This window comes from Bidens hawaiensis, unplaced genomic scaffold (assembly GCF_021521415.1).
Source record: "Bidens hawaiensis isolate Kalapana, Puna unplaced genomic scaffold, B.hawaiensis_p1.1 tig00046081_1, whole genome shotgun sequence".
Taxonomy (NCBI): domain Eukaryota; kingdom Viridiplantae; phylum Streptophyta; class Magnoliopsida; order Asterales; family Asteraceae; genus Bidens; species Bidens hawaiensis.
Window position 1 is genome coordinate 17,976 of NW_027498202.1, and position 11,529 is coordinate 29,504.

At 34.1% G+C, this 11,529-nt stretch overlaps 1 pseudogene across 1 annotated transcript; it reads left to right on the forward strand.

Annotated features, from left to right (window-relative positions):
* Window positions 1-1,723: 1,723 nt before the first annotated feature.
* On the forward strand, window positions 1,724-5,114 carry LOC143596114 (dual specificity protein kinase YAK1 homolog; annotated as a pseudogene). The gene is made up of 10 exons (XR_013146650.1): window positions 1,724-1,760; window positions 2,459-2,520; window positions 2,603-2,643; window positions 2,812-2,934; window positions 3,079-3,208; window positions 3,427-3,541; window positions 3,643-3,725; window positions 3,799-3,876; window positions 3,972-4,046; window positions 4,321-5,114. The product of XR_013146650.1 is annotated as a dual specificity protein kinase YAK1 homolog (transcript).
* Window positions 5,115-11,529: the final 6,415 nt, after the last annotated feature.

An 11,529-nucleotide genomic window follows, 5' to 3' on the forward strand; every position in this document is an offset into this window, starting at 1 on the left:
AATTTTCCGGCGACCTTTTCAGTTTCCGACGACCTTCCACTTGCTCTCCAGCCTCCTTCCACTATATGTAACCCTAATTCCCCAATTATACCTCAACCCACTTTTAATTGTACCTCAACCCACGTTCAGATGAACCCGCATTCAATTCAATCTGATGAAACCGCCCCCTTTAATTGAAATGACACATCCTCCCGTTCAGATGAAACCGACACCATCAATTGATATTACACATGGAGTCAATGATCGCTGTTTAGAATCAGTTCTATATATACTTCTTCTAAATCCCACCTCCACAATTGCACAACACCATCTACCAACCCGACCGTCCAACAGGTAAAACTGGGCTGCTTTATTATTTTCTGGATCTCATGGATGCAATCCAACTATTCAATTGCTTTTCCTAGGGGCGGTTTTTAGTTATAACAGGTTTAGGCATTCTGTTCGATTGTTTGATTTGTTGCTCAGTGTTGTAACTGGCTTAAAGGGGGCGGTTTCATCTGAACGGGAGGAAAATTTACGGGTCAACTAACATTGCCCGTTAAAAAACAGGTCGGCTTCGAGTTTAGGTGTTTACAAACAAATGGGTTGGCCCGTTAACCCGCTAAAATCTAAATTTTTAAAACCGCCTTCTAACCGAGAATAAACAAGGTTTCGTTTTAAGTTTTTTGGTTTTTTGTTTTTGGTTAAAAAAACTGGTCGGGTTTCTAAATTTTTGGTTTTGTTTTCTGGTTCTTTTGGTGTTTGGTTCAGTTTTTAAAATGGGCTCGGCTCGGTTTTTGGTCTTCGCGATGGGTTTGGTTTTCTTTTGGTTTTGGCTGCAAGCTTTTAGGCTAAAAAATGGCCCAAAACAATAAATGGGGCCTGCAACTGTTAGCTTAAAATTTTCATGAATATTTTTGAAAAGAGTTCATTGTTTTTGCTTTTAGGTTCAGTTTACAGATGGGTTCGGTTTAGTTTTTTTTTTTTACTTTTAGGTTTTCGGTTTTTACAATGAGTTCAGTTCGGTTTTGTTTTTTGTTTTCTTTGGTGTTTGGTTCACAATAGGTTCCGTTCAGTTTTTAAAATGATCTCGGTTCGCTTTTCGGTTTCCATGATGGGTTTGCTTTGCTTTTGGTTTTTGCTGGAAACTTTTCGGCTAAAAAATGGGCCAAACCAATGAACTATTCTAACCGAGAATAAACACAGATTCGTTTTAATTTTTTTAAAAACTGGTCGGTTTCGAGTTTAGGTTTTTGCAAGCAAATGGGTTGGCCCGCTAACCCGTTTAAATCTAAATTTTAAAACCACCTTCTAACCGAGAATAAACAAGGTTTCCTTCTAAGTTTTTTGGTTTTTTGTTCTTGGTTAAAAAAACTGGTCGGATGAAACGTTTAAGCGTTTCAAACAAATGGGTTGGCCCGGAACACAATCCAACCCCGAAGCAAAAAAAAAAAATAGCTTCCGGACAAGCTTACATGGCCCGTTAAAAAGCAGGTCAGTTTCGAGTTTAGGTGTTTCCAAACACATGGGCTCGCCCGTTAACCCGTTCAAATCTAAATTTTTAAAACCGCCTTCTAACCGAGAATAGACAAGGTTTCGATTTAAGTTTTTTGGTTTTTAAAATTTGGTAAAAAAAACAAGGTTTCGTTTTAAGTTTTTTGGTTTTTTGTTTTTGGTTAAAAAAACCGGTCGGGTTTCTATATTTTCGGTTTTGTTTTTTGGTTCTTTTGGTGTTTGGTTCACAATGGGTTCAGTTCAGTTTTTAAAATGGGCTCGGTTCGGTTTTTGGTTTCTAAATTTTTAAAACCGCCTTCTAACCGAGAATAAACAAGGTTTCGTTTTAAGTTTTTTGGTTTTTTGTTTTCGGTTAAAAAAACTGGTCGGGTTTCTAAATTTTTGGTTTTATTTTTTGGTTCTTTTGGTGTTTGGTTCAGTTTTTAAAATGGGCTCGGTTCGGTTTTTGGTTTTCGCGATGGGTTTGGTTTTCTTTTGGTTTTGGCTGCAAACTTTTAGGCTAAAAAATGGCCCAAAACAATAAATCGGGCCTGCAACTGTTAGCTTAAAATTTTCATGAATATTTTTGAAAAGAGTTCATTGTTTTTGCTTTTAGGTTCTGTTTACAGATGGGTTCGGTTTTAGGTTTTCGGTTTTTACAATGAGTTCTGTTTGGTTTTGTTTTTTGTTTTTTTGGTGTTTGGTTCACAATGGGTTCCGTTCAGTTTTTAAAATGGGCTCGGTTCGATTTTTGTTTTCCATGATGGGTTTGGTTTGCTCTTGGTTTTTGCTAGAAACTTTTAGGCTAAAAACTGGGCCAAAACAATGAACTCTTCTAACCGAGAATAAACACGGATTCGTCATTGTGATTTAAAACCTGAAAATATTCTTTTATGCACGGGGTGAGCTACTTAAATGGAGTTATATTTATGTGTTAATTGACTCACTTATTATATTCTTTATTACAGTATGAAGCCAACATGAGTGAAATTTATTGACTTTGGATCTGCATGCATGGAAGATCATACCGTTTATTCTTATATCCAGGTTTGTATCTAATACATTATCCTAAAGTTGCATGTTTGACTTTTGGTCATTGCTTTTGAATTTTTATAATTTTCTTTTGCAGAGTCGGTACTATAGATCACCTGAGGTTGTTCTAGGATATCAGTATCCTTTAATTATAAATCTGCTGTTATGTTGTTATTAGCATCTCTAAATCAAAATTTGAAGTTATATTAGTAGTTAGTACTATCAATTATTACTGTTGTTATTGTTAAGCATATGGACATATTAATACTTGCGGTGAGCTTTTGTTAGACTTTAATTGTTGGTTAGGTATACAACCGCCATTGACATGTGGTCATTTGGATGCATAGTTGCTGAACTGTTTCTTGGTCTGCCCCTTTTTGCAAGAGCATCAGAATTTGATCTTCTAAGAAGAATGATAAAAATTATTGGGTATAATTATATGTCTTAAACTCGACCTTTTAAATGAATTGCTTTTACTTTGTCAGTTTCACCGTTCGGTTTTAAAAAAAGTTAATATTATGAGCAACACTAAACAAATGTACATATGAGTTATTTTGTTTTTATTTGTTCAAGGGAACAACCACCTGATTATGTGTTCAAAGGGGCGAAAAACACTAGCAAGTTCTTTAAGTGTGTTGGGAGTGTAAACCACGAAGATGGAATAACTATTTACCAACCTTTAAATGAGCAAGAATATGAAGCTGTAAGTCTTCATTTTTCATCTTTTTAATATTTTCTTTCATTTGTACAAATCACATGAAATTAGAGAAGTCAGTATCTTTGAATCTTTAGGATGAAATGAATATTATTGAACTTATGCAATACTGTCTATCTATAGATTGTAGTTACATCCCAAGGCCATATACTGTATGAAACCCTGAAGAAACTTATTTATTTATTATTTATAATTTTCTTATTTAGAGAGAGATGAAAAAACCTTCAATTGGAAAGGAGTACTTCAACCACATGAATCTTGAAGGAATTGTTAAAAAGTATCCTTATAAAAAGAACCTGCAAGAAGCAGATTTGGCTAGAGGTTAGTTTTATATAATTATATTCATCCTTAAATCGCTAAATTTATTTTATTTTTCTCCCTAAAACTTTTATAGCTAAATATATAATGGCTATCTCATGCAGAAACTCAAATGCGACTTTCGCTAAATGACTTCTTGAAGGGACTTGTAGAATTTGATCCAGCTAAGCGGTGGTCACCGTTGCAGGTCATCAGATGCATTTTCTTTTCATTTATTATTAAATAATATAATGCCAATAAATTATCATATCATGGTGCAGGCGGCTTCTAAGCATCCTTTTGTTACCGGGGAACCTTGTACTTGTCCCTATGTGCCTGCTCCCGAGACTCCTTGTTTGGTAGCCAATATTTCTTACTTTATAATCTGAATTACCTATTTACTTGAATATTGGGTTAATGTGTAAATGACTTATTTTTAATTTTTGCAATGTAGCCTGTTTCTCAGAATGTGAAGGTTGACCATCATCCTGCTGCGGGTCATTGGTTTGCTGCAGGTCTTTCGCCCAATGTGAGCAACTTCTGTGTTATGTATTAACTTTTTGAAGAGAAGATTGCACAAATGGTCCCTGTGGTTTGACCATATTACAAGTTTGGTCCCTAGATTTTAAAATTTTCAAACATGGTCTCTGCTGGTCTCTTTTACAAATGTTTGGACTAAGTTAGCAGTTTCCAAAATCTGGGGACCAAACTTGCAAATTGCAATATGGTCAAAAGGGTCAAACCACTAGAACCGTTTGTGATACTTTCTCTTTTGTAAATATTAGAAATTTTCAAACATTTAGGTTCTAGGTGGAAATCCGGTTGCAATGTATAACAGATTAACAACTCTCATTTCCAAGCATCACCTTTTGGACATGGGGGAAATGTTGGAAGTTATATCGATGGCACTGTACTTGCAAGTAGTTATGGCAGTTATGGAGATAACAGTAATATGTTGGCATATTTTTCCCCGGTGGGTCCATCTCCTATGAACAACTATCAACAAAATATTCCAGTGCTTGGAACCAGTCCTGATGCTAGACGAAGAGCGATGCAAGTTCCCCATAGAAACGGGTTAGGATTTAGTCCAGCTGGCAATTTGCACCTATGTCAACGGTTTGGGTCTTGGTTTGATCTACAAACTGGCCAAAACGGACCTTGAACACCCCTATAGTCTGAACTCCTGAATCGATTAAACATAAAAACTACCTGATGTCACTCGAAGCCCGATTTTTGAACCGAAACCCAAACAACTAACCCGAGGAAACAAATTCCCGAGAACAAAAATGAGTTTGTTTTTCCTTTATTAATTGCAACCGATTACCAAAACAGACCCGATACAAAACCTACTCAAAACCTGAGTAAACAATGCTTGACTTTCTTGAACATAAACTAGCCCGGAACCTGTTAGATAAGACAAACTTACTCGACCTGAAGCAAACCGGAACTCGATTAGTGAAACCCCGAAAACCGAACTAGCTGACTCTAAAGCCTAAACCCAAGAAAAAAGGATTGTGACATGCTCAAATTATAGATGTATTGCTACATATTATATTAATGCAGACTTTGTATAGATCAAATTGTGTTTGTGTATATAGATTGAGAATATTTGATGTGAAGTTAGGTTACCTATTATGTTAACCAGACTTGTTTGAATAGCTTAAATTTTGTTTGTCCATATAGTTTTAGAATATTAGATGTAATGTTACAGATTATATTAATCAGGCTTGTTTAGATAGCTAAAATTAAATTGTGTTTGCATGATATGGAAAAAGGAAGGTTTGAGAGCTCAAATCCTAAAAACCGTGTGAAGTTTGGCTTTGCTTTTAACGATAAAGGAACAGATCACAAGGAGTACATGGGTACTCTTCGTGGGAACAAGGAGATTTTTTTATAAGCATGAGCAGGATAAGGCCTCTCATAAATTGGATGGATTCCTGATTGTCATACTAATAAGGATCAGATGTGGTCTACGCATTAGAACGTGCATTTAAGTTTGTTCTAAAATTACGATTTATTGTTAGATATGTTGTTTTGTGTGTCTTTTCTATTATTTATGTGTAAAATATGGTTTGCTGGTCGGAGATTTATTTAGATCAAAGCCATAATAAGAATTTAAAATTGTACATCATATAATCATGTTTTGAAAATGTGATATTCTGTCAATATATTTTATACAATTTCGTCATTAAAACTAATAATTAATTCTTACTTTATATGGTCTACTCTTCAGTAACACTCTTGTCTCTCCCGCTATTTAAGTCTGTTAATACCTTAAGGTTTTCTTAACTCCCATCACATTGTTATTTGTCATTTTGTAATGCCCAAAATAAAAACTTTTTGTTTCCCAATCAATTTATATAACATGTATCCAATATATATGCATACGTCAGTGCATGTGCACAATCAAATCACGTATGCCCATCACATTTCCATTTTATAATTCGTTGACCGATAACTTTGTGGCTTGAATTTGAGCATTTGTTTCATCTTAAATTTCAACTCTAGCTACTTACCAATTAACACACATTCAATCATTTAATCATTTATGTTGATTAAAATCACATAACCCATAAATGTACTTTATCAACAAATATTTCACAAAACACGATTCATAGTGTGCACCCCCACACAAAAAAACATCCAACAAACCAAACTCTACAAAACAATACGACGGGAAAATTTGCGTAAAACTATATTTATATATACCTTTGTCCTTAGGCCATGTGACACTCGCCTTTTATCTTGGAGGGTATTGTGGTTTCAATTATGCAATAATAGGCGTTAACTTATCATTCACTAACACAATTCATACTAGAAAATTTCAAAATTCCTTAAAATGGATTATAAGCAACAAAAGCAAGGAAGTTGGTTAAACTATACAAGAACAAACTTCTTGTCCATAATCATCAACTTGACAAAATCACCCATAAAAACACATCACACATTTTAAAAAATATCCGAAATAATTACCCAAAATCCATTGCAATAATAGCTAGCTTATGACCAAAAATCGTGTCAAAATAAAATAGCTAAAATCTCGAAACAACCTCAATAAGCGATTGACGTGGTTGTTAAACAATAATCTTTTTTACCCGATTGATAACAGAACTATTTGTGATTATTAAGTCTAACAAGACACTCGCTTTCAACAAGTTTAAAGACTAAGCTAGCACTTGATCCTTGAAACACATAAGTTACTGCTTGTGATAACATTATTATAAATCATACTCAACATAATGTAAATTAAGGGTTTGGGTATTTTCCTATCACGTGCTAGTTTTGAATCCATTGTTTGGAAGTGATTTTGTGTTCACCAAGTAGCAATAAAATCGTATCAACAAGTATGTCAATTAAATCAACAAATAGGTTTTGTAGCAAGAAAACATGGTTAGTGAGTGGATGAGGGAGAAAAAGCTAAGAAAGAGGTGGGGGAACGAAAGAGAAAGGTAGAAGAGAAAGAAAGCATGAAGAAGCAAAAAACAATGAAGAACGAGCAAAATATCGTATCGGTTTCATGATTAAGCGGAAATATTTGAAGTTAATCATGTAACCGGTTATTAAGAGAGTTAATGGATGTTTTTGAAAAAAGAAAATGAAAGTTGAATTGATGTTTCCTAAACGAGTGTATAATAATTTAGTAAGTTTATTTTGGTATGCTTATTTCATATGATAAGAATATCATTAGTTAGTTGGTTTCCTATTTGTCTTGTTTTTCATGTTATGGTTTTAGAATAAAGAGTCATGATATGGCTTTTGATCATGTAACCAATTGTTCAAGTGTTGTTTGTAGGACCTGAATTCCAACATGTTAATGTTTATTTGTTTGTTTATATTTGTTCATTAAATGTTGCTAATATGTTTTAATGATTTTTTTTATCTTATCATATAGACTTAAGCAAAACTATTAACTATAAAGAAAAATATATATGAATATTATGTGACTAATTTATATGTAAAAATTAACATATGAATATGAATGCTAAAAAACAACACAAACCTGATAGTCAGACTGAATCGTTGACACCTACCATTATTGATTAGTTAAATCAAATAAAACATTGTCTATGTTCATTTGTGTTCGTTCGTCCGTGCTCATGAACCATTCACAAACAAGTTCATTTTCTTAATGAATGAACGCATACAAGAAATTCCGTTCAGTCACGTACTCGTAAACCATCAACTTATCCAACGAATGCTTAAAGAACAAACATAAACAATGTCATGTTCGATTAATTTACAACCCTATACTCGTAATTTCAGATCCCGTGTTAATTTGAATTGAAATGAACTCTCCAGTTGAATTCATTTCCTCGTATACAACTCTCCACACCTAGCTACTACATATTAAGTAACATTCATCCATCATTTATAGTTTAGAAGATTAATCCATCAAAACACGTAAAACCCATTCATACTCGTATGGTTCATATATATGCTAAAGATAGACTCTACTAATAAACATCAAGATGCACTTATGATTTGTAGAAAATAGCATGAAACCATTAACTACCCAAATTCTAAGCTCATGGATTGCCTGATTTTGTTTATGAGGATGATAAGTTGGCTGATCTGGTGTTGAGTTAGAGTACAACTCTATGTGTTTTAACCTGATTCTATCTTTAAGAGAGAGGATTAGGAATTGAAGAAATTCCTTCAATGGAAGATTAGCAGCTACTTTACAATCTCCATCAAGCCATCTTAACCCAGAGACAAGATCGAATAAGTGTGTAACCTACAACTTTCAAATTTGAGAAAAATGGTATGCTTGCTTGCTTGCTTGCTTGGTTAATAAATCTACAATATGTATGACATGTGGTTGCAAATCACCATACACGTGTGTATGAAATATTTAATATGGATTTTAGGTTTGAAGTGGGTATATGAGTTTCTATGAATTCCGCCAAATTAGTGAAACTTGATGTCAGTACATGTGATTTAGAGTTAAGTGAGTAATGTTTATATACAAAAACCATGAATTTCATCACTGTATATGAAATTTGTATGCATCAAATGTCAAATTAAGCGCTATGTGGATATATAAAAATATAGCACATCAAGACTTTGATGAAATGACCCAAAGAAGTTAAGTTTGATAGAATTGATGATTTCATGATGAATGTTGGAAAACATCATGTGTGTAAATCTTTCCTTCTTCATAGCAGCTAGGCAATTGCTTACTCTGTAGTTGTTGTACGACTTTTTTTTGTTGCTTCAAATACTAATTCCCAGTTGTTTCTTCTAAGTACAGTGACTAAATTTTGACTTTGATATAGATGTCTGATATATCGTTCGATGATTAATGTTTTCCACCGATCTATCTGTGTAACAAATTGATGATCACTTATGTTGCAAAAGTAACTTGCTCAAAATACTTCAGGTCAGAATAGTCAGTGGCCCAGTTTCGTTTGGTTGAAGGTTTGCAATACATTATTGCATTTGCCCACCAAAAGATTTCAGTTGTCGTTATTAACATGGATGGAAGGTGAGTTATATATGTGTGCATGTGGATTAATTCTTAAAAACACCAAAATTAATATATTTCATTATTAGTTACTGAATGATCTATTCATATAATATTGTTATTTTATTTACTTGAGATGAGTAATTATAGTATTCTTAGTTTCTTGAAATGGTAAATATGTGAGTCTCCATAAACCTTTTGTATTATTAGTTGTTCATCCTATTAATGCATATCATCATTTCCTGAAGCCTGAAGAGGCTTCACCAAAGGAAGAAAGTATGAATGGACATATCTACAAGTTTGTGGTCTCTTGACGTTAAATTAATTATTTTTTTAATTGGCAGAGCCGAGGATGATTGGAGTAACTTATGCTCCTTCACTGATTTATATGACTTCAAAGACGAAATCTCTTTACCTTGAAGGCTATGAGTATTAAGTCTGTGGTCTAACACAAGATGATGCAATTCAAATAAAGGTATACTTTACTTTGACTTTTGTGGTCAAAGAACCTACTTTGCATACTAACATTTGATTTAACCTTTTTATATTGTTAACGTTTCAGATTGTTAACAGGCCAGATCGCATATAGTATGGTAACATGTCAGCTTGCATGTTGTATCTTGCTGGTAACGATTTAGACTGAAACTGCATGTCATATTGCAGTCTGCAGATTGCATTTTCTTTCTAACGGATCAAATTCAGGCTGAGGTAATCACTCTGATATTGTTATATGAACTTCATTTTTCCAAGTTTGTATATTATTTTGTTTGAATGAAGGGAAGAGTTCATTTTATCATATACTTGAATTGAAAAAAAAATAGTTTAAATTAAAACATCATAGTTTTATTTTCTAACGTACTTGCTCTGATTTTTGGTTTTAGATTTGTGTAATCAACCTATGTAAGTGGTTGGTGTTTGGGATTTTTTGAATTGGTTTCAGTTAAATTTACAAGAAGAGAATAGTTTGAAGGGGATGGGAGCAACACTGAGGAATGCATCTTCATACATGGATTAAAGAGGGTTTATATATTCCCTTATTTACTCTTAATAAACAAATCATACCAAAGGACAAACAAAATAGCAAGAAGGGATGCACTGACAAACTTTCTCAAGCAAGGATCAAGATTTTGGTATGTAGTGTTTCCAAGATTTCTAAATGAATAGCCTGAATAACATTGAGAACTTCCAAAAACAAGCCAAATAATCTACAAAAAAACAAGCCAAATTGAATGCTATGGAATGTCTTCTATCTGTAAATGCGAGGTGTAATTGGGTGAATATTTTGTGATTGTAGAAACAATCTGTAAACTGATTATAAACTTGATGATGATAGCTAATTAGCTATACTTAACTTCGGGTGTTCTTGCTTTTACCGTACTGAAATAAATTTCTTTTATATCGCCGCATCGCACGGGTAATCACACTAGTTTATTTAAGTTCATAATGAAACAATTGTAACCCAAACAAAACAATAATTCAAGGAAGGTTATCTTTCTTTCACCAAGCATATGAGCAAACATAAAATCGTTAAGTTCTATGTCAAAATCACAAGTATGTCGAATGCCACATTGTTTTCTTAATAAATCACGTCGTCTTACACATACAACCCACACACACAGTGACATAATTGATGCTTCCATATTGTGTGTACGTGTTTATCCATTCGGTTTTGACTAGTAAAATAAAAATTCCTTCATTTTTATACCATGCCACGAAGTTTATAAATAACCGTGGTTTTTACTTTTTATATAAATTAAACCCAAAAGTTGGGTTGTTACAATATCTGACTAGTTAATCAATTAAGCTAGTTAAATTAGTTTGACATGTTTTGTCAAAACAAGCCCTTAAAACACTATTCTTAATTTAAATATCATATGTAAAGATGATTATATTATATATTTTTCCTTAGTTTGTATGACTAGATATCATAATTAACCCCCCAAATTACTACAAATCAGGTTCATGTGAAGAGGTATGTACCCGCCTCAACACCGAGCAAGGCGGGTCAACCCACAAGATAAAGACATTATGAAGGCACAAAGCCAAAACCTATGCGCATGGCGCATACAAAACATGCTCAGGCATCATATGCCCATGCACACATATGCTCGCGCATCACATGTGCGCGCGGCGCATATCACATGCTCGTGCATATCACATCTGCGCATATAACATCTGCGCGTGAGAATAAACAGAAGACCTCGCGCATCCTCAGGATTGGCGCATATCACACATGCACATAATCGACCTCGTCCTTATCCAAATCAGGATTAGGGCAACCTTGATTGTGCACGTCAGATAACCTTCTAGAAGGTATCTTTTTAAGGAGTAAGAATATGCTGATGTTGACAGCTGCCAAATGAAAGGTCGACAACTCAGCATGACACATGTGCTACCACGTGATTACAACCAACGAGAAAGCGCCAGGTGTCCCAGAGGACACGTGGCACAGTGCGATTGGAGGAGGCCAACGAGGCTGAGCTCAATCAGTGGAAACCCTAGCACTATAAATACAGCATCAACTCCACTTTGATGGGGACATTCATAC